This window comes from Vanessa cardui, chromosome 16, assembly GCF_905220365.1.
Source record: "Vanessa cardui chromosome 16, ilVanCard2.1, whole genome shotgun sequence".
Taxonomy (NCBI): domain Eukaryota; kingdom Metazoa; phylum Arthropoda; class Insecta; order Lepidoptera; family Nymphalidae; genus Vanessa; species Vanessa cardui.
The window spans coordinates 5735175-5755954 of record NC_061138.1 but is presented as its reverse complement, the minus strand read 5'-3'; the positions used below and the strand labels follow the sequence as shown (position 1 = coordinate 5755954).

Sequence of the window (20780 nt, the reverse complement as noted above, 5' to 3'; positions counted from 1 at the left end):
GATTATGTTTGTTATACAATTGTAAATGTCGTGACATAATTTTTTGTCCAATTAAAACGATACGTTGAGGAGCGTCTTAAACTAAGCGAACCGAAAATAAATGTCGAATCACGGAATCCGAATAAAAACTATTGTGCTCAGATCGTCCGCAATTACTCTGCGTAATTAACGCCGAGGCGTGGCCGCGTTAATGAGGGACGCTCAGAGGCGGCGGCGGACGTAATCAACATTAAAGATTGGCGGGAGATGCGCCTCTCCCTCCCCCTCCCCCGCACCGGGCTACCCCGCGCTCCCCTCATTACTTATACAAAATACTTAAGACGCGCGTCGTCCCGCTCTCCGCGCGCTAATAGCTCGCGCCCACTCTATCGCCGTCCCGCTTCGCCCGCTAAGCGTAATTAAGCTCGCCTCGCCTCGCGCGGGCCCCGCCCCCTGAGAGGCGCGGGGGGAGCGGAACGAGCGGGGGGCCGCAGCGACCGGCCGCGCAGTGTGCCGGCGACCGTTGACAGTGTAGTGTCGCGCGTGTTCGGCCAACAATCGGAACGATACAAGCTATAAGCGACAACACCCTCAGTTCCTCATTAACAGTTCAGTGTTATCGTGCCCGAGTTCTCTGTGTTTTGACTGACCCCCAAGTGTTGTTTGAGTTTACATTCAAATATTGGACAAGTGCTATTAGTGACTGCGCGTGATATGCCGCAAATACGTGTTTAAGCGGCGTTCTGCGGGCGATGCTCACAGGTTATTATTTACGTTTTACAATTTTATAATGGACTCTTACTTTACGTAAAACTTATATTCGCAGTGTCCACTTACTGGTCTCTTTCATTCGCTCTCAATTTTCAGCAAACTCCGCAGTTTAGCTTAGAAAAGCACATTGTTTATCTCTCCTTATAAGAAAATTTTAAGACGTCGAAACTTTTTCAAATTATTTTGTCTCATAAAAAATATTTTAATAATTGTCAATAGAATCTTTGATTGATACTCTTAACTAAAATTTCAATTTGAAGTAAATATTTTGATCATAAAGTTACTAGCTATCGTCGGTTAGACTTTTACAGCAGTCAGAACAATAACAAATTCTTAGTGTTACTAGTTAACATATAAGACAATTGTCTTTTTAGAAAAACATGTTAGAATCTATTTTCAAACTATAAAGTCTTCGTTCAATTTATTTAATTAATTATTATTATCACTCAATAAATCTTGATTGAAACATGTAATCATTTCAGCGTGCCTGTGCCAAAAATACCTATGGTATGAATAGTTTCCTTTGTTTTTATATTGATGATAAAGTTTCGGTGTTTCGCGAATCGTTAATGGCCGTCGCACTGTTTTAAAAGTCATCATTCACTCTTTGAAAATGGAATACATTTTTTGAAAATAGAATCATTAAAATATACCATAAGAAACAATATAAAAATATGGTTAAAAAAAATAACAAAGGTAAATTTGAAATTAAAAAAATAATTACGATATGAAAGACTTTAAAAATCTTTAAATTTCATTTAGGTAAAACATACATTTCAGTTATGGTGCCATTATAATAGGCATTAAGAAAAACCTAGAAAGCTGTATTTGAAATGCGGTACAATATTTCTTAACGTATTCCTACACATTTGGAAAGGTTTTTTCACGAATGTTTGTTTTCTTGAAAATCTCTCACCATTAAATTAAATACCCTATTTATATAATATTGGAAACATTAACAAAAATGCATAAACGAGGGAAAGATAATACAATAAGATTCGATTCTAGTGTTAAATTTTCTGCTTTAAATATAATAAATTCTAATTATTCGTAACAATTCTTATACGAATTTTGTTCCTTTTCGTTATTAGTCGTGATGAAATTAAAATAATAAAACAAGGCTCCTTAACGAAAATGTTCACTAAAATGACTAGTGTAATTAATGAAATTGGTCTGCGTTTAATAGTGTTACCAGTTTTATCGCTCTTTGCTTTATAAAATATTTAATGTTGCCTTTATAAATAGGTATTAACAAAATTTTTATTATTTTAAGTAAATAAAAATGTATTAAAAAACGTATATTTATAATGTCAATATCAATATATGCTCATTTCTGATAAATATAGAGATGCTTTCGAATCTTACAAGACAAATTAGATATTTTTTTTCCAATATTTATTATTATCTGTAATGCATCAAATGATCGTGTATTCCTTATTTCAATATATAATTTTAATTATTTCTATTGTCTTTATTGATAGAGCAAAAAAATCTATTATGTTGTCAAAAATGTTATTTACATCATATATAAAACCTATTATTTTATCATGTTTGCGGTTATATTGAAATTTCGAATACTAATTAATTTAATGTAAAGAGATTATTGTTCAAGAAAAATTAATGAAATCATTTAAGAACACCATAAAATCTTCGTCATTACATGAAGAAGCATTTTATATTTTATGTTAATTTAAGTTCTCATATAATTTATTACCTCTTAGTACCTACAAAGTTTTAATCGAAAATTTAAAAAATATAAATCTTTAAACCTAATTCTAATTTAAAACTAGAAAATTACGATGACAAATAAAACTATATTAAATTATAAATTTCTATGAAATAATAGTATATTTTCGATTTTCGATTACGCTAACATAAAAACAATCGTTGCGCGCGCGCCGCATTCTCTCGCAACGGGGCGGCCATCTTGCAAGATCGTTTCGATCCATCCCGATATCCCAGACGATATTCGGGACAGATATAGTCATTAATCAAAACGACCTTAGATCGATATCAGTGATCAAACAATATTTAATTTATTACAGAGCGCATTCGTATAATTGATAAAGGTGCGTAGGCGCATAAGGTCGGTGCGAATAACATAACAATGGCGCCACCGTCGGTATGGAAATCGATTTAGTTTGCATATTGTTTTGTTACGAATAGAGAGCACATTGAGTATTATAAACATTGAATTGTTACCGATGAAAGAGACCAATAGCTTACATAATAAATTAAAAGTAGTCAAGTGTGAGTCCATTTATTGATCAAATATTTTTATTATCTTAAAATGTATTTTAGATAAATATATCATCCTTTTTAAGATACATTTACCTATTGTGGAAATAAAATCATGTTTATGGAAAAAAGTTCACTCCATAAAACTTTTCGTCGCAGTTTAAACTCTTTTTATAGTACCTTCTTGGTACCTACCTAAAAATTACTTTTTTGTTTGGAAAATTGTCTTTATAAACATTTTGAATATCGTCATTTTGATAAGCGGTAAACATAGCACTTGCAATGTATGATTTATCACAATATAAATTATGGAACTTTATAACTATGTATGTATGTAACATACATATTCAATGAAATAAATTTGTAAGTTGATTTCAAAAATAATCATTTCGATGGAAAAATTTAGAATTACGGTACATTCTAACGAGTCCTTGCTTTATTTTTATCTTCGGTTTCCTCATTGGTTATTGTTAATTTTTCATTTCACAAAAAACTTTCTTCGTACTTTTTCCTTCTTTTTATTAAAAAAGTGCTTTATATTGTAAGAAAATGTAATAGTATTATCGATGTCTTGAATTGTAACGATATTGATAGTAAATATTTTCGCCTTTCACGTGACATCTTGACCGCGACGTCTGATGCCATCTGTCGGGCGGTAGTGGAACTAACTTTATCGGCCTGGGAAATGCGCTACAGACACTTCACAGATAAGGGCCATCGTGACGGCTCGTTGAGATGGGCCGAAAATAGGGAGATAACACTTTTTAGTATAAGTATATTTGTTTTTAAGAGCGCGTTCTTAGATAAATATGAAACTAAATTTTTTTTTTATTAAATTTCAAATAATTATAAAGTTTTTGATTTTGTACCTTTATCGACACTATTTAGGTAAATAATATTATAAATTACATTAAAATCTATTTTTTTAATGAATACAACTTATTTAAAATCTGGCTTAAAATGGCTAATCATATCGTATTATTTTGATTATATAGATAATTATAACTTTTTATTGTGTGGATGAAACCACATAATCAATAAAATCTCCGACAAGGAGTAGATCAACTGTTTGATAACATTTGCAGTTTTCACGTCTAACCATAAATTCAGTATAAATAGGCTGTTTAAATTGTCTGCCCGATAATACCTTCAAGTCACCGACCTGAGGACGTCGGCATTTCGCCTAGATACATAGTATTACACGCACCCACAATAGCACTCGCAGATTCAACTGATCCAGATAGAAACCTCTGAAACATTGTTCTACGAGTTTACATATCAGGATGAGGTCGGACCTGAGGTCGGCCGTACAATACGAGTATAACCGACTGAACGTTCCGCGAACGGATTCCAATTTTGAATTCATGATGTAAACATATTACCGAAAACAGTTGGCGCGTGTGACCCGTTAAAAATTTAAAAAAACACGCGTTCTATTACCGTTGTAGCGTTTTCCAAATTTAAACGCGAGATCATAAATTTTCGTTCCACAACGGTCGCGATCGGTACGCAAATGTCAACAAACATGGCTGTCGAACAAATCGATTATCGAAATTTTAACGCCGCATTCTGGCGAAGACTTTAACGAAATTTTATTCTTTATATAATAAGTTCTAAATTGTTTACTATATTTAATACATAAAAAGGAATGAATCGGTTAAATTTATTATTCACTAGATGTTACTAAGCGCTTCGAGCAACTAAGAGCATTTATTGAAATCAATTGTCGAAGTATAAGAATTTGTTAGGAGATAATAATTCTAACGGTTCTTACGACGAAATGTCCAATTTATTATTTATATTGTGCAGACCGACCGTTGTGTATTCAAGTTATTACGGTGTCCACTTTCTGGTTCCATTTTCTCGTTTAGCGCAATTTATCTGTGCCCGGTGACATCAATAAATTTTTCGTTTTCGTACGTGCTTATATGGGTATGATAATTTGTTTCCGGTGTATGCGGCGCGTGCGCATGCCACGACAAACTATTACATTCATGGCGTTAGCACGATTTGCATTTGAAATATTTCGTATGGCTCGCGCCTAGGACTCACAATAGCGGAGAGGCGTCTCGACAGTTAATGCCCTTGCCATATCAAATTTCGTGGTTTATTTTTCAGACTCGTGCCTCGGGTAGAAGGTTTCTTTTGTAGGATGTGTGATAATGGGGCACATTTCGTGACACACGTGTCCGTAGAATGGAGCCTTACGGTGTGTAAGGAGTCGTTCGACTAGGGGCTTTGTAAGCGATGATTATGAGCTCCACTTAACTGGTTCTGAATAATAAATTTCTTTACCTAACAACGACTAAGTAAGTACATTGGCTCGTATTTAACTATTTATATATTTCTTTTCAATAGTGTATTTAAGAAATATTTATAGAATAAGTTTCTTTGCTGTTGCGAACTTTTTGGCAATGTTTATATAATGTAATGTTTCATAAGAGTACTTTTGAGAGCTATATGTGGAAATTGCACATATAAAATATAAAAAAATAAAAAAAATAATGATGTCTTAACTCCAGTAGTTCTTAAAAAAATCGGTCGGCGAACAAAATAACGAGAGGTGTGTGAATGATTGTATGTGTTTGAATGTATGAGTTTCTTATCACAACAGTACTTTAATACAATGCGAGAAGTTGGCTATAGATATATAACATTGAATAGTACTTAAAAGATGTTGAACCATAATGGTTTGAAGGCAATACATTTCTGTTTACTATTTTCAATAAGTTGAACCGATAAAATAACTTTTTTTAGTACCCGAAATACATGATTCTCGATTTTTAGTCGAAATACTCAATGAATGGGCAAAATTCGCTAATTAAGCGAAATGAATCTGACAGCATTTCTCGATGTGACGTAAAGGTAGAGATGCTTTTGTTTTATTGAATAATTGCCGCGAGGTGTTTCGACGAGACGAACTGGTTCCACCAAGGCCAGCCGTCGAACTTGCCGACCGATGCCACTATTCTGTTAGCCGATCGATTTCAACTCGAACGATCGGCGAAAATTGCTCCGACACACTTATCAACACACTAGATATGACATTCGACATCCTTATTCTGGAATACTAGAATACAATAAGCTTTCCGACCGACCTCGTTTGCGAAATATGTCAAAAAAATACAATATCAATCAAACTACTAAGAGTAAAAGCAAGACGAATGAGACGAGATCATAAATTTAAAATTATCCCGAACTATTACCAATTTATCGGCTAGCTCGGTTTAGGTGGCGTAAAATAAATTTATGGATCCGAAACGGCTCCACGTATCTTAAATAATAAGTTTGGTTATTGAAATCGCCCGAGGCGAATCGGAATGGCGTGCGGTCTGTAGAGCCAGTGCTTCTCATTCCGCGTTGACACCGCGCTAACTTTGACGCCTCTGTGCAATTACATACTATGTTTACCTTTTGAGCTTTTTAATACTCGCGCTATAGCTATTTGTATAGATTTATATTTATTCGATTTTATGTTTATTCAGTATGACCAAATACCGTAACTACTTACGTACAAAATCAATGAGGATTTTTTTATGTAAACCATATTGATACAATTTTGTATAAAATACTTTTGATCGATATAATATACGAGCTCAATATTTTAGTAACTAAACCATCAATTTTATTAGATAACAATCTACACTTACATTAATTCTTAAATATCGAACAGTATTATAAAAAAGTTTACTGTATGTAGTTTTATAAAATTAGGCAAACATTAAATACCCTTAGAATATTATTATTAACTATAAATTTTGAACGATTGGGTAAATCAAAAGTATAATCTATATTAAGATACATTATTAGAATGAATACAACAAACCCAGTATTCATTTAATAATAACTAAATAAAAAAAAAAAAACAAATGACACGAACATAAATTTGTAAAGTTTAATATTAGATAAGATATAATCCCTACTATATTGCTGCTATCAGTTGATAAATATCGGTTTATTTGTTATTACAAGTAATGTAAAGTGCTAATTGCATTTTAATCCTATATGATTGTTTTCTATGTACTTACTTGAAGATTTTAAAGTTAATAAGAACTATCAGTTTTACTAAAATCAGTGAAGTGAATCAAATTATTTGATAATTATCATCGAGTAGACTTCTGAACTAAATAACCCTTAAACAGCAAATTCTACAATAATTGTAAGTTACTTTGTTTGTACCTACTTATATGTACATATATAAAAATAAACGAAGTTTTTTATGAAAGTAAATAAAAACAGTTCACTTACTCACTCGTACATACAATCACACAATCTATTAAATAACCTCAGCAGTCGGTTAACAAGATGTGCGTAACGTGTATAATGCAATCATTGTATGGAAACTTTCAATGTATAAAACAAATATGTATATAGTGAGTCCCCAAATAAAAGCAGATTAGCCAAGTGGTCACATTGTCAAGGCACTTCACTGCTGTAATAGCGGAGCTATCTCCCAATAATTAGTGATAGTCGATAACTCCCAAAAACGTTATCAACTATATTTGCTATTAAATAATCGATACCATCGCTCTGTTGGTACTCGATAAGCGGTCATTGCTTGTTACAATTATTAGATACTAAAACTACGACAAAAAACTACCTTATTTTTATTCTTGTTAAGAGCAATAGAGGCTAACTATGGCTTAAAATGGGACTTAAAATTTTATATATTTTATATTGTTTTTATATTACGGTTCGACTGTAGAATAACTAATAAACCTACCGCCATTTTTTAACGTAGGTTCTGCATATGTAAGTAGAGTTAACTCTGCTTCAATATGCGAACGATCTGAAAACGAAATAAGACAAAGTCCGGGTAAAGCGTAACAGTACTCATTTCCACATAACTATAAAACATTATTAAAAATATTCAATTTAATTCCAATGTATGCTACATATATGTGTTGACAGTAATTTATAAATTCTATTTATTTGTAGTGATGCGAGCGTTAATAATGTCAAAAACGAAGAAACGAAAATAGATAAGTTATTTTTTATATTGATAAAAGCATCTGTTACAGCTCTATTATAGGTAGTGAGGAGACAAAAACTCGAAATTAGCAGCTCAATTTCATTGTTTATGATAATATTGCCCTTATAAGCGTCTTGGAACGAGTCCGGAGACATCACGCAATGAATTTGCGGTACAGACGTTGTGCGTAAATGCGTCCCTCGATTGCGCGCGAATAATTTTATTATGCATGCACAATGTCAATTTAATTAAGTTTTGTTAGCAGATGTGGTCGCGTCTTTAAGACAGCTCTAAATAACTCATTGTAAGACTATGATGTAGCATTTTCAGCTCTACCTCGATAAGGTAACGGAAACACTCCGTATAGTAATTCGATCGCTATGAACTTTGTCAATGTTTTAAGTCATTTTATTCTGTAATTAATACTAGGTGACGTCACCTGTATATCGCCGTAATAAATGAAGATGGCGGGTTATAATATTTTACAACACAATTAATTCATAAAATAAACAACTAATCAGCTTAATTTGCGACACGTATCTTATAAATATCGTTCGGAATTTTAGGTTTTTATTGATAATTAATATTGGTGGCAATTAATAGTTAAGGCTTATAATTACAGCTAATTGTAAATAACATTGGATTAGCTCGCTTCGGCATGTTTAGTAGTCGTTATCTTTATCTTAGTTTATGGTTTAATTACACGTTAATATTGGGGCTCGTTATATCGTATCGCTGCGGAGGTGTAAAATTGAATACGACTCTATATTTTAAACTAATAAACGTTGGCCGTGAAAACCGATCGTTTCGACGATCCGTTGCTAAACGAGCATTACGATCTGCGGTCTTCATTAGGATTTGTGCGAAACTAATTTCAATCTTTACATTCAGAGCGTGCTCGATCGATTCTCGTATTTCTCAAAAGTTTTAAGATACCCTAAAGTTACATTTTATGGCGCAATATCCCAAAATAAATGCAAAAAATGTTGCACATGTCCTCAGACCGCCGAGAGGTAATCCTCCATCCTACAATAAGCTCGCGGCTGCCATTGTTCGGGGTTGGCGGAGCTATAAAAATTACCTTAAGACAATAGCACCCTGGGGCTGAAACTGCTGCGAAATATATTCATATGATAATTATTTTCGAAAGTGCACGCCTCAAACGCTTCTTGGCTGGAACAGGTGTGGTTTTAATAGCCATTAAAATGTCCGTAACTTTTTAATACCAACATACTAACGATTTCGAATCGGTACAGCCAATATTTGAACGGATTACATTAAAAATTTTCAACGGTCTCATTCACTTCAATATTGCGTTCTGAATTAAGTATTGCTGTGCTTGCCAAAATGTATGTTGATTCGACTGTTAACATTACGATAATGTACATCTTACAACTTTGCTTAATTTAATTTGTATCGAAGCGCGAAAAAATACCACTTTACCTCGTTGATATCGTCGCGAAGGTTTTCGATAAAAACAATTGCATTTAAAATGTACACAACCGAATTTCAACATATCGTTGACAGTTAACAATAAAAAAAAGCTAGTTGTCATTTTCAAAAATGCTTCTAATTTCAAATGTCATTCTATATTAAAATGCAAGTTTTGTTCTATAGTAAAGATTACTCGAAGCGTGTTCGTTAAGCGTATTTTAATAACATTTTCGGTCGCAGAGCCACGTAATTACTGTTTATATCATCAACACTCGCCCCAGCACAATTAAGTTAGTTTTTTGGGAATGCGCGACAATCACGTTTTGATTACGGTCCTCAGAAAGGTGGATACACTAAGATTTCTCTCAATATTATAAACCATTGTAATTTGTAAGTTTTAATTAATGATTTATAAAGATTTATAATTGAAGTTTAAATTGCTGCAAATCTTTGATCATTCTGTATACAAAAATAAAAAGAAGAGTTCACGCAACTGTACAAATTTACACAAGAGTTGATTACGCATAGATTTCGAATACAAAAAAATTGCTTTTCATCTTAAATGACTGCGTCAGTCAATCAGACATCGCTATTAAATCTAATAATGAAATTAAAACTCGATATGTCCACGTTATTACAACGTATAACAACTCGAATCTTTATTTACTAATGCTCGTTTGTACAACAATTTTGTTTTCCGTCACATTTAGCCGTTACGTAATTGGTGTTGAAAAAACATAATTTCGTGTCCCACGAAAACGTCCACATGGAGATCGTATCGTGTGAACTCAACTTTATATTAATAGTGTATGATCGGGCCTTTGTTACGAAACTACATTTAATTTTCATGAGTTTTCCCACTGATGTTCGAAGGAATGTAAATAGACGGGGATCATAGAAAGACTTAAGTGGAATTAGTGTATGTAGTCATTCTTGTAACCTTTATTATATTGGTAACTATAAAACCATTAAATTTCAGCTACTCAAATGTCGACTTTATTGTTCTAAACATTGGGTGTCTAATAAATTAATTCAAAACTATAAGCCGCTTAATTAATATGATATACCAATCAAAAGATTAATTAGTTCTGTCCATGCAACACTTAACCGCTATCAATCTAATAATTAATCTATATAAACAAATTCAATTTAAAACTAGTTTTTGGTTCTAAAGTGGATCAGAGACGCCAGTGATAACTCTAAGTAGATTTATAGAGATTATAATCTTGCTAATGATGAACATATTCGCATATTTCGATTTACAGTGAAAATAAATTAGCGTAAATTTTTAATTAAACTGCCATTCAATGCGAGGTCGGAGAAGGCAATACTGCTCGCCATAGCCGAGGTGGGTAACGAATATAATAAGGATAAGCATCGAAAATATTTATATATGTATATTCATATTTTATCGATACTTATTAAAGGCCGGCTACCACTCGCGTCGTGAGGTGAGAACGATGGTGCCCCCTGCTGGGAGCGTTCAGAGCGAGACGGGAACAAACCGAAAGGAATTCAAAATGAAGTTATGACCCTACGTTACTTTTTTATCTCGTTTTATTCTTTATTACATTTTTGTTCATATATTGTGTATATAAAAGTCACATTCATTTTAAAAGGCATACGTATATCAAAAGTCGATGTTAAATTTTTACCAAGCTACATTAATTACAGTAGCGGAGCGGTCGTGTGAATCTGACGCCGGCAAACAAGTTGGCCACTACGCCATTAGCTCGCGAGTTGTTCAAATATCGAGTCAATGTTTGCAGTCGCCGTGTAAATATCGACAACAGAGTTTGCGTTACGCATCACTAGCGCGTGTTTGTCGATGCTCGCGTGGTACACGGGAGCAGGCGTAAAGGGTTGCCCACTCGAAGAAATCATGACGATAAATATCCTCGTTTACCTTGTTACGTTAACAAATATTGTCGAGTGCAAGTTCATTTGAGTAAGCTCTCGCGATGCGTTGACTTTTCTGCAGTAGCTAAATTACACTTCATTAAAGGACTCACGATGTCATCTATCATTTAAATATTAACTCGTTCGAATTGAATCCGTTCAAATTTTCTTTTGTTTTTCAACTACCTCACTGCGAAATAGAAAGTTATATACAATACATACAATCCTTAAATCAATAAAATGTGTTGCAGAATCGTAAAGCGTAATAAACTAGAATTTATATGAAGGTATTTACAGATTATATTATTTCGAAACATAATTTCACTTTGAATATATAAATCGATTTTTCGTGATTCGAATCGTTTTTTTTTTTGAAGCTTCAAGTAAGTCGAATAAATAATTCATAAGTTCTATTATTGTTTCCAAAAGTAAACGTTGTTTTATGCAGAGGTCGAGATAAAAAATGTATTAACTATTATGTCACTTGTCTAATAGGTTTAATATTTAAATGGGAATCGTGTTTGGCTTTAATGTATTTAATCAATCATAAGACACGATTAATTACCTAGATATGTCCGTCGTTTCGATTGTTACTAGCATTCGAGTGGATATAACAAGATCTATTGTCCAGTTCCAAGTAATCAAAAGTTCAAGGTTTCGTATTAAGATGCTTATTAATTAGTCATGTTGAAATAACCGCCTGTTTAATAAATACGTAACACGAATATTTTCTATAGCATATGAATATTGTCACGATACCTTAATTTATTTCGAATATGTTAATCGATTTAAAAAAAAATCGATGTGATGAATGTGAGTTGATCGTCAAGTACTAAACAGATTCCATGCAAGTCTGGCGCGTTTTCTATATACATATTTACAACTAGCTGTTACGTGCATCCATCTGGATTGACGTCACATCTTCAACTCCATAGGTTGTAGTGTGATGATTTACAGCCTGATAGTCTTCCTCAATAAATGAACTATCTAACGTAAAAAGTTTGTTTTTATTTCAATCAGTGTAATGGTTCAAACAAATTCATCAGCTTTATATTAGTGAAGATAGAAAGTCAGACGAAGATCCATGGGATCCAGCTGATGGTAAATAGTAATCACAACCCATTGATATTAGCAATGAGGAATATAAACAATTCCCTGCATCGTTAATGCGTTTCTAAACATGGTATCTAGTTAAGCGGAAGGCTTTATGTCCCTTGTGATAAGAACTTCGAAACTATTGATTATGTACTACACTACACTTTGTCAATTTATATGTAACGTAAAAACCAATTAAAAGTACATACATACCTACTTTACGATTTTAATTAAAACGTATATTCCAGTAGGAAATATAATTAATTCGATTTTTTCTTAAATTAAAAATTATAAAAGACAGTTCAAATATTAATAAATGATACAGCAACTGTAATCTCGTAGGAAATTAATTAAAAGACGCTTCGATTGAAATCACTACGAGCGCATCAGAATGTGCGATGTAAGTGCGGAGCGCAGACTGGAGACAAGCCTTAATTGACGACAAATGTAAACGAATAATTTGACGTAAATTAGACTTAAAACTACTAATTTTCTGTGATCAGAGCTGCTTGTAGAGTTAAAACATGATAGAAACCTAATTATATTGACATAACCTTTAATATGGACATTTTTGTGATAAAATTATATTCATTTTCACTCTTCTATTTATACTTTTGACGTATTATAATTTAACGAACAGAAGTGTCAAAATAAAATAATGTCGTTTTTTAAAATGACTACTACTACAATATTTATACAATTTAAACGCGTTAAATTAGTAAATACAAAACCAATAAGGTCAAATTTAAGTCTGTCAAGGTACAATTCATACAATAACATGATCAATTCTGATTTGTTTGTCTAATGTCTACACCGTCCTAACGGTGTGAGATAGACTACCGGTTTTACACCACGGATTTCTCATTACGGCGTTACCATCTCATTTGTCGAAACTATTGATTCACCGGCTCATAGTTCCGCTTTGATGGTTATTTTAAATTGTAATTCATTCAGGGTACAGTTTTTTCAAAGGTCGGTTTTTTTAATTAATTAATTTAAAAATACTATACAATAGCTACAAATATCTACATCATAATAGTCTTGATGATAGCACGTCTCTAAATTCCTTTTTATAATGAATTACATAAGTCGTATGAGTAAATATCTCTCAAACCAAATCTCCTTTAAACCATACGTTCTCCTTAAAAAAGGATATCAGCCCAGTGCGAGTGCTGCCCACTTTCAGGCTGTTCCTTTTACTATACATATATGAGAATTATTATCGTGTGTAATGTACCTACGACTTATCCCATTTGCTGTAAATAATCATACAATAGATCGTTTTAAATCCTCACAGAAATGACGTCAGACGATTCTATTAGGAAAATTAGTGTTTATAGAATTTGATGTTGTGTGTTTGTACTTAAGTCCTTTTAATGCTTATATATTATGTTTGTGTATGCGTTGAACATCGTCCATTCATGTTCCGTACCTACTTCATTGACAAAGTTATACATATATAGCAAAACAGAGCAAATGAGTAACGCTTCATTCACCACAAAATTGCAACTTGAAAACACACCATTAGCATTGTCGCATAATCACAATAAAACATTAAACCTTATTTCGATATATATAAAGAATAATTTGCAATGAATCGGTGACTGAGCTATGCACATTGGTAATATTCAGTATGAGTCAATGTAGGTCGCTATAGATTATCAGACGTCGTTGGTGGCTCTTGCTACCGGTTTTACGCCCAAACCGTCGCCGTATTATCAAAACACGAGACTCCCGTGTCAAAACACTTAAAGATCAAACAAAATAAATGTAAACAAATTAAATTACAGGCATTATTTCATGGTCTGATAAAATGGTAAATTATTATTTGACAGTGTTTAATATTCATAATTTATTTCAAAATCCCAAAACAATATTTTAAGCATTTTGAACATTTGTTTAATATGCATTATTAATAATGTTTAACGTTATATTAATTGAGGTTGTATTATACAACCCTATATATAATACATATATTTATTTGAAGCATAAGTTTGCAAGTAATTATTCGGAAGACACGTGTCATTCTGAATTCAATTTGCATAGATTCTATGAGTGCTGTTGATAACGTCACAAACTACCATTAAGAAACCGTTATTCTAATTCCAACATACAATCTCAAGCTACAACATATAATAAGATAAATGTAAATAATAAATATCAGTTTGTCATATCTTATTTTGTTTAATATTAAAACATAGCTTTGATCGATACTCAGTAATAAATCAATACATACGTCACGTACCTACTCGTACTTCAATACACTGCTTTGATTATAAGACAATGAAACGGTCACTTAAGTATTACATAATTGTTCCGTCGATTTATATAGCATTTAAATTATAATTTCGAAAATAAAACGTTAAAACAAACTGCTATTTATTATGTAGATGCGGATTTAAAATCCGGTAGCCATCGTACCACAGTGATCATCAATTCAAACATTTAAATTCGTCCGACGGAAATATCACGCAGAGATAAATTATTTACGATCTTAAAAACACTTAGAAATATCAAAATCCATTTCCATTCATAAGTCGAGACGGAACACGGAGTCTATAACTCGCGAGCGTTGCTCATAAAACCAGTTTAGATTTTGATAATTTTATTAACGATCGAATGCACGGTGCGGGCGCGCCGAGCCAGAGACCCCTGAAGTCTCATATATTACGGCATTAACACAAATTATACAAGTTTAAAGCCACAACATAGAACGCGTGGGTGTCTTAATGGTAAAATGTGTCGTCTGTAATTATTACGACTCGAAGAACTTTAATGTCTTCGAAATATCGCCTCCTTTATTACAATAGAATCTTCACTAAACTGGATATATTGGATCTATTATTGTATCACAACACATTTGTTTAATGTCGATAATATACGACGTCCCCGGAATGCGATCGCGGCTATTTTATTATTCGTTCTAGTTTGAGAATAAATAATGCGACGATACGCACCAAAGCTCCAGAACGCTCTGTAATTATTGTCGTCCATTCACTTTACATCATTACGTGGTCTCCTACATCTTCTTTTATGTCTAACCATATTTGTAACACTGTCGCTGGAACTCTCTGTAGCGTAAATAATTCCCTCAACCGTCCCCACATTCATTAAATGCACATTGTCTCGAAGAGATTTTAATAGCGCTACCTTCGAAATAACGACCTCTACGTAATTACGTAAATTAAATCTATTTTGATGTTATAATGCATCGACCGAACAAAGTCTGACTAATTACAAACATGGCTTACCTTGATAATAACGTGTTAAACCGTACATCACAATTAGGTAAACACAATACGTACCAAGCACCGTTTGTATCCACTTACATAACAATATCAACAAGTAATCTGCTGATCATCAGTCGCTTTGATCTTTAGAAATGTTAATTCTTCAAATTCTTAACACAAACACACGAGAGACTGAGGCTGTTTATTGCTACATAGCGAATCAATTGAACAAACTGCTTTCGGGCACTAATAAGAAGAAAACGATCCATTCGTTGCGTCAGAAGGTAGATTAATTAAACTTCTTACGACCAACTATACGTTATTCCATTTAAGTCTCGGCGGAGTAAAGTACTTTAATTAGTAGTTTTCCATTTATCGGACACCTGGTAAAAGCTATTTGACTTATTAGCTGACTGACGTCTATCGTAGCAATTTTGTCGAGCAAATAGATACCTTAGGTTGCACTAATACAGTACAAATTAGCAGAGCTCTGTTAATTTTCTTGCTCGTTTTTATTATTAAGACAAGTACAGTTTTCAGAGCGATCCCATTGGTTGGCATAATGTTAACGCGACAATCACGAACTTAGCATTTTCATAGAGTTATAGTCATAATTTGATAGTTTTACGTGGTTGTCAGTGTAAGTTAAACATTATTTGTACTCACACATAGAAGATTATAACGTAAGTAGTAAAAGACACGTATAGAATAAGTTTGTGAAATAAGATTTTCATTAAATCACTAAAAATAATATTTGACTCGACAGTAGGTAATTGTTTAATTATATTTTTTAGTATATTGAAAATGATAAATATAATGATGGAAATTAATTGTATATTGATTTTATAATTTTTTTTTTAAGTTTCTTTTAATTTATTTTATAAATAATACAAATTAAAATTACAAACGAAATCAATATAATTTGCTTGTAAAGGATTTGATTATTCCTTTTTTATAAATCAGTAAGTATCTTTTAAACAGCGATTAAACATTCTAGTAGCACGATGTCTGGTCACAGTTTTGGTGTCATTCTAATGTTGATAATTACATTTTGGAGAGGAGGCACGTTTTCACCTTATAAGTGTTACACGAGGTATTGACATTTTTGTCGGTGGCAGCAACAATTAGCATTTGAATGTGTTAATGTAACGAATTTCAATTACCGGTACATTTTAAAGTAAATACGCGTTTCTATTTTCAAAGACTTCTGACGAAAAGTTAATTTGGAAATTGCTTAATAAACCGATCTTGTTTGTCGTGGCAATTGCTTTCGAGACACTTCTCTTAAAGATTTTCTATCCCTGTTTTAACTTCAAACATAAAGATACCAATATTTTAGCACAGTTGTAGATATCTAAGTAAAACAGTTTGGTCAGATAACACACTTGCCAGTGTTTCTATCAACGTACGATAAAAGTATTTGGTATTGTAATATATGTTATTTTAAAAATTCAGTTAGTTAGTGTAACTTTATAATTAATCTTGGACCACGTTGTCTATGGGCAATGTGTACAATTTATAACAATGTAGTAAGTAATCTCTTCTCAACTAGTTTAAAAGCTTTGTACTTATAAAATAATCGTTGCAATTATCTACTTATAAATCAAATAAAACTATGTATAGTACGTGAAGATTGGCTAAAAATAAAATGACCCCTCCGTCACGATTTCAGCGGTTATGGATAATTTCACCCATTGAATCATGTAAAATAAGCGGCAACGGTAAAAATAATTACGCGTTAGTGTCAAATCAAGACGCTCACGACTTTTATGAGCCGAAAATAAAAATAAGTAAAAAATGATTCGTGATTCAAATACTAAAAACCCATAGAGAAAATAAACGAAATAATAAAGTGACATAGTCAACCAGAAAGAACTCAATCACAACTTATTTTTTATTAAACATTAAAAGTGTCGAATCGGAGATGTTTAATTTGTGACCATTGGTTCTGACTTCAATAAAGATAATAGATTTATTTTTTATTAAAATAACAAAAAATAAAAATCTTTTATGGTACAATTTTATCTTCCCTCTAAAGTACGAATTTTATCGATGCGTTTTTATCAAGTGCAGATTTTATTTGGCTTACATAAAAATCATGTTACATTTGAAAATAAATGCCATTTGCGACTTTCAGAGCGTTAAACCTTATTCGTTTGCATTGTAAAGAGATCGTAAGGAACCATAAATATTGCTTTATCTTACGTCCGGAACACCAAAAATGTGGGACGATTTCATTTCGGCATTACGAAGTACGACGTGACTCTGCAGGGCTGCCAGCCATGCATAGGTATCAGTTATGGCGACAAAAACTGATCTCATTTAGTTTCACCGGTATCAACAAATCGTGAAAGGTAATTTCATACTGCATTTTCCGTTTGACACGCATTTACAAGTAGTTTGACCATTCTAGTGTTATTTTTCACTTCAATAATGCTATCGGTACGTACAATGTTTTTTATTAGCAGACTCTATTAATATCAGTCATGCAACGCAGCTACTTAACCTCTGTAACTGTTAAGGTTTCTGATAATGTTTTTAAGTCCAATGGATAAATAATATCAACTCATGAAGCTGTTATCAACTGGATTGTATTTAACTTTTTCTTTCTTCGTTTATTTTAGTTTACTATGACGAATATAGCAGATGTTGCATTCAATAATCGACGCATTATGGAATATCCCAATTAGTTCCGAATGCAGTAAAAGTACACACATGTGACATTATCATTATTTTGTCTTATTGTTGTTCGAAAATATGAACCCACACAATTTGGGGAATTTGTTATAATCCGCGCAGTCGCTATTGTTAAGCATTGTAGAGTTAGCGGGGATAAAACTGAGGGGTGAAAATTTGATCAAGGCGAATGGCTATTTACGTTATTTCGAAAACTGATCGATCTTAAATATTCACAATGGACTTTTAGTATTATCGGCATGGAAATGGGTTGTAACATTCGTGAAATGTGCTCGCATCGATGTAGTCATTAAGAGGTACTTTGAATAAATTAAGGCGCGGTAAAGTACAGGTGGATGATGCTTTAGGCTAAGAGTGGGATGGGAGTCGCTCAGACCGTAGCGTGGTTTCGAAGAGCGGGCGAGTTATTAATAATCCGCATTCACGAGCCGCACGAGCGCGGCGAGCGACCGGCTTGCGACGACATTCCATCGCATTGTCCCGGCCCGCTCCGCCCGCGACACTTTTGTCTATTCAAAACGATAAATCACAGTCCGCTTCAATGTACGCATTATTTACCTCTAACGACGATCTCGTCGCGCTACATCGATTAATTAGTGTAACACTATAGATAAGATAGTGGGGAAAGCGATCGCTTTCAATTTCCTCTCGAGGGGCACTCGGCGTAAAGTACGCGTTAAGTGCGGACAATCGGAGATAAAACGTGCGAGACAAGACTTGCCCTTAATCCGGTGATCGAAGATTGCGAGAAAACGTTTTGTCGTGGGGTGGCACGGTCCAGTCGGTCCAGTCGCTCGCATTGTTTGGGAGCTAGCTCCTAATTTGATTGCCTCAGACGGACGCGCGCATTAACGTGGGCGAACACTTGATACGTGGATATCTAATTAAGCCTACGAGATGCTAATAGGATACCGAGTACTTCGTGACGAATTTGTTCGGCAGTACATACACATCTTATCCATTATGTTACTAAAATATCTGGCGAATTAGGATTCATAGTATAAATATTATAAAAAAATACTTTAAAGTTATCTTTATTTAATAACACTTAATTAGAAGTATCCGAAATAAAATTATAGAACGATTTTTTTGCAACCTCGTACGAAATAGTAAACCCTATTAGAGGCCGATAGGTCGTCGCCACACGCGATGATAACTTATCCAGACGCAATGTCGTAGTCGGTACGACGCGAGAGTTTAAATTGATTGTAATTTGAATGTGTTTTGAACAACTGTGATTGGAGTCAGAAATGTCTTCTGACTTTCATTAGACGTTTACATGGTCATTCCTCTTTGACCTCGCAGCGAGAGAGTATGTTTTGTCAACTGACATTTTTGCGAACACGATTCTATTATTAGCTTTATAAGGTATATTAGCAGGAATCGCCCGAGGCGAGTTACTTATCTATAGGATCGGCCTGATTAATATGCTTATTAAATTATGTCGATGGCAAAAATCGAGGCCGGCCAACCTGTAGCTTTAGGGAGTAATTAAATAAATGAACCTTATCCAGAGATTTAATCACCGCCTTTAATTATAACTTTTATACGCAAGCGCTCACGAAACGATGCCTGCAAATCTTAATGTGACACTAGTATATACAAGGTGGCCACGATTTATAAAATAAAGTAATATTGGAATGAAGAAACTATGAGGACTATGAAAATAGACCATTTATAAGTGTAACAAATGAATAGGAAACCATTTGTGCTACTGATGTACGCTGTAGCCAAAACAAAACAATCTATTGAAGTCAAGTACTATTGTCGGTGCTGAATGGTAATTGGAATTAGGGTCAAATCTTATTGATTAGCGAACAAAAATTTGTGAACAAATAGCATGGGAGAGTCTGGGATCGTCCGTGGCAGCATTAAACAACTTTGCATATCAATACCCATTTTAATATCGACACGCATCATTACATTTAATTACATTTCCTCAATGTACGTATGTGTTGTACTTACATTTCATCCGTACCTGTGAGCCAGTGTTCAATAATTATTTAGACTCGTTAAATATTTATAATGATCTATACGTTACTTACATGTCAATTAATGCGCTGCAAATTGACGTAAAAAACTATCAACTAACAGTTCACCATATACGAACATCAATGTTTAAACATCGACGCGAGCTTACCAAAAGCAGATATCATATTTTTTGCGCTAATCAAATATAATTCACGTTTAATTGTGATTATCAAAAGTAATCCGTTCTATCGTTACTAATTTGGTTAGAATATTATTAGTAAATCAACTTCGAATAACATAACACGTCGAGATGATGTTGAATGACATGAAAATTATATCGGCCCAGTTTTCATATCCTCATGGTTTTAATCACCCTCTGACCATAATGTATCGACTAGGTCGGAATCTGTTGCCTAACACGGTCTTAGATTGCGATCCAATTATTTCAATTACAAGAAACATCACTGATGGACGTAATATTTCTGTAATATTAC

General features: G+C 33.3%; 1 protein-coding gene across 1 annotated transcript in view; it reads left to right on the top strand.

The window, feature by feature from the left end:
• The first annotated feature begins 497 nt into the window (after positions 1-497).
• LOC124536024 (zinc finger homeobox protein 3) overlaps positions 498-20780 on the top strand; it is a 45215-nt gene continuing 24932 nt past the window's right edge. Inside the window, exon 1 of the mRNA XM_047112405.1 lies at positions 498-741. The gene's annotated coding sequence lies outside the window, so the exon portion shown is untranslated. The remainder of the gene's footprint in view (positions 742-20780) is intronic.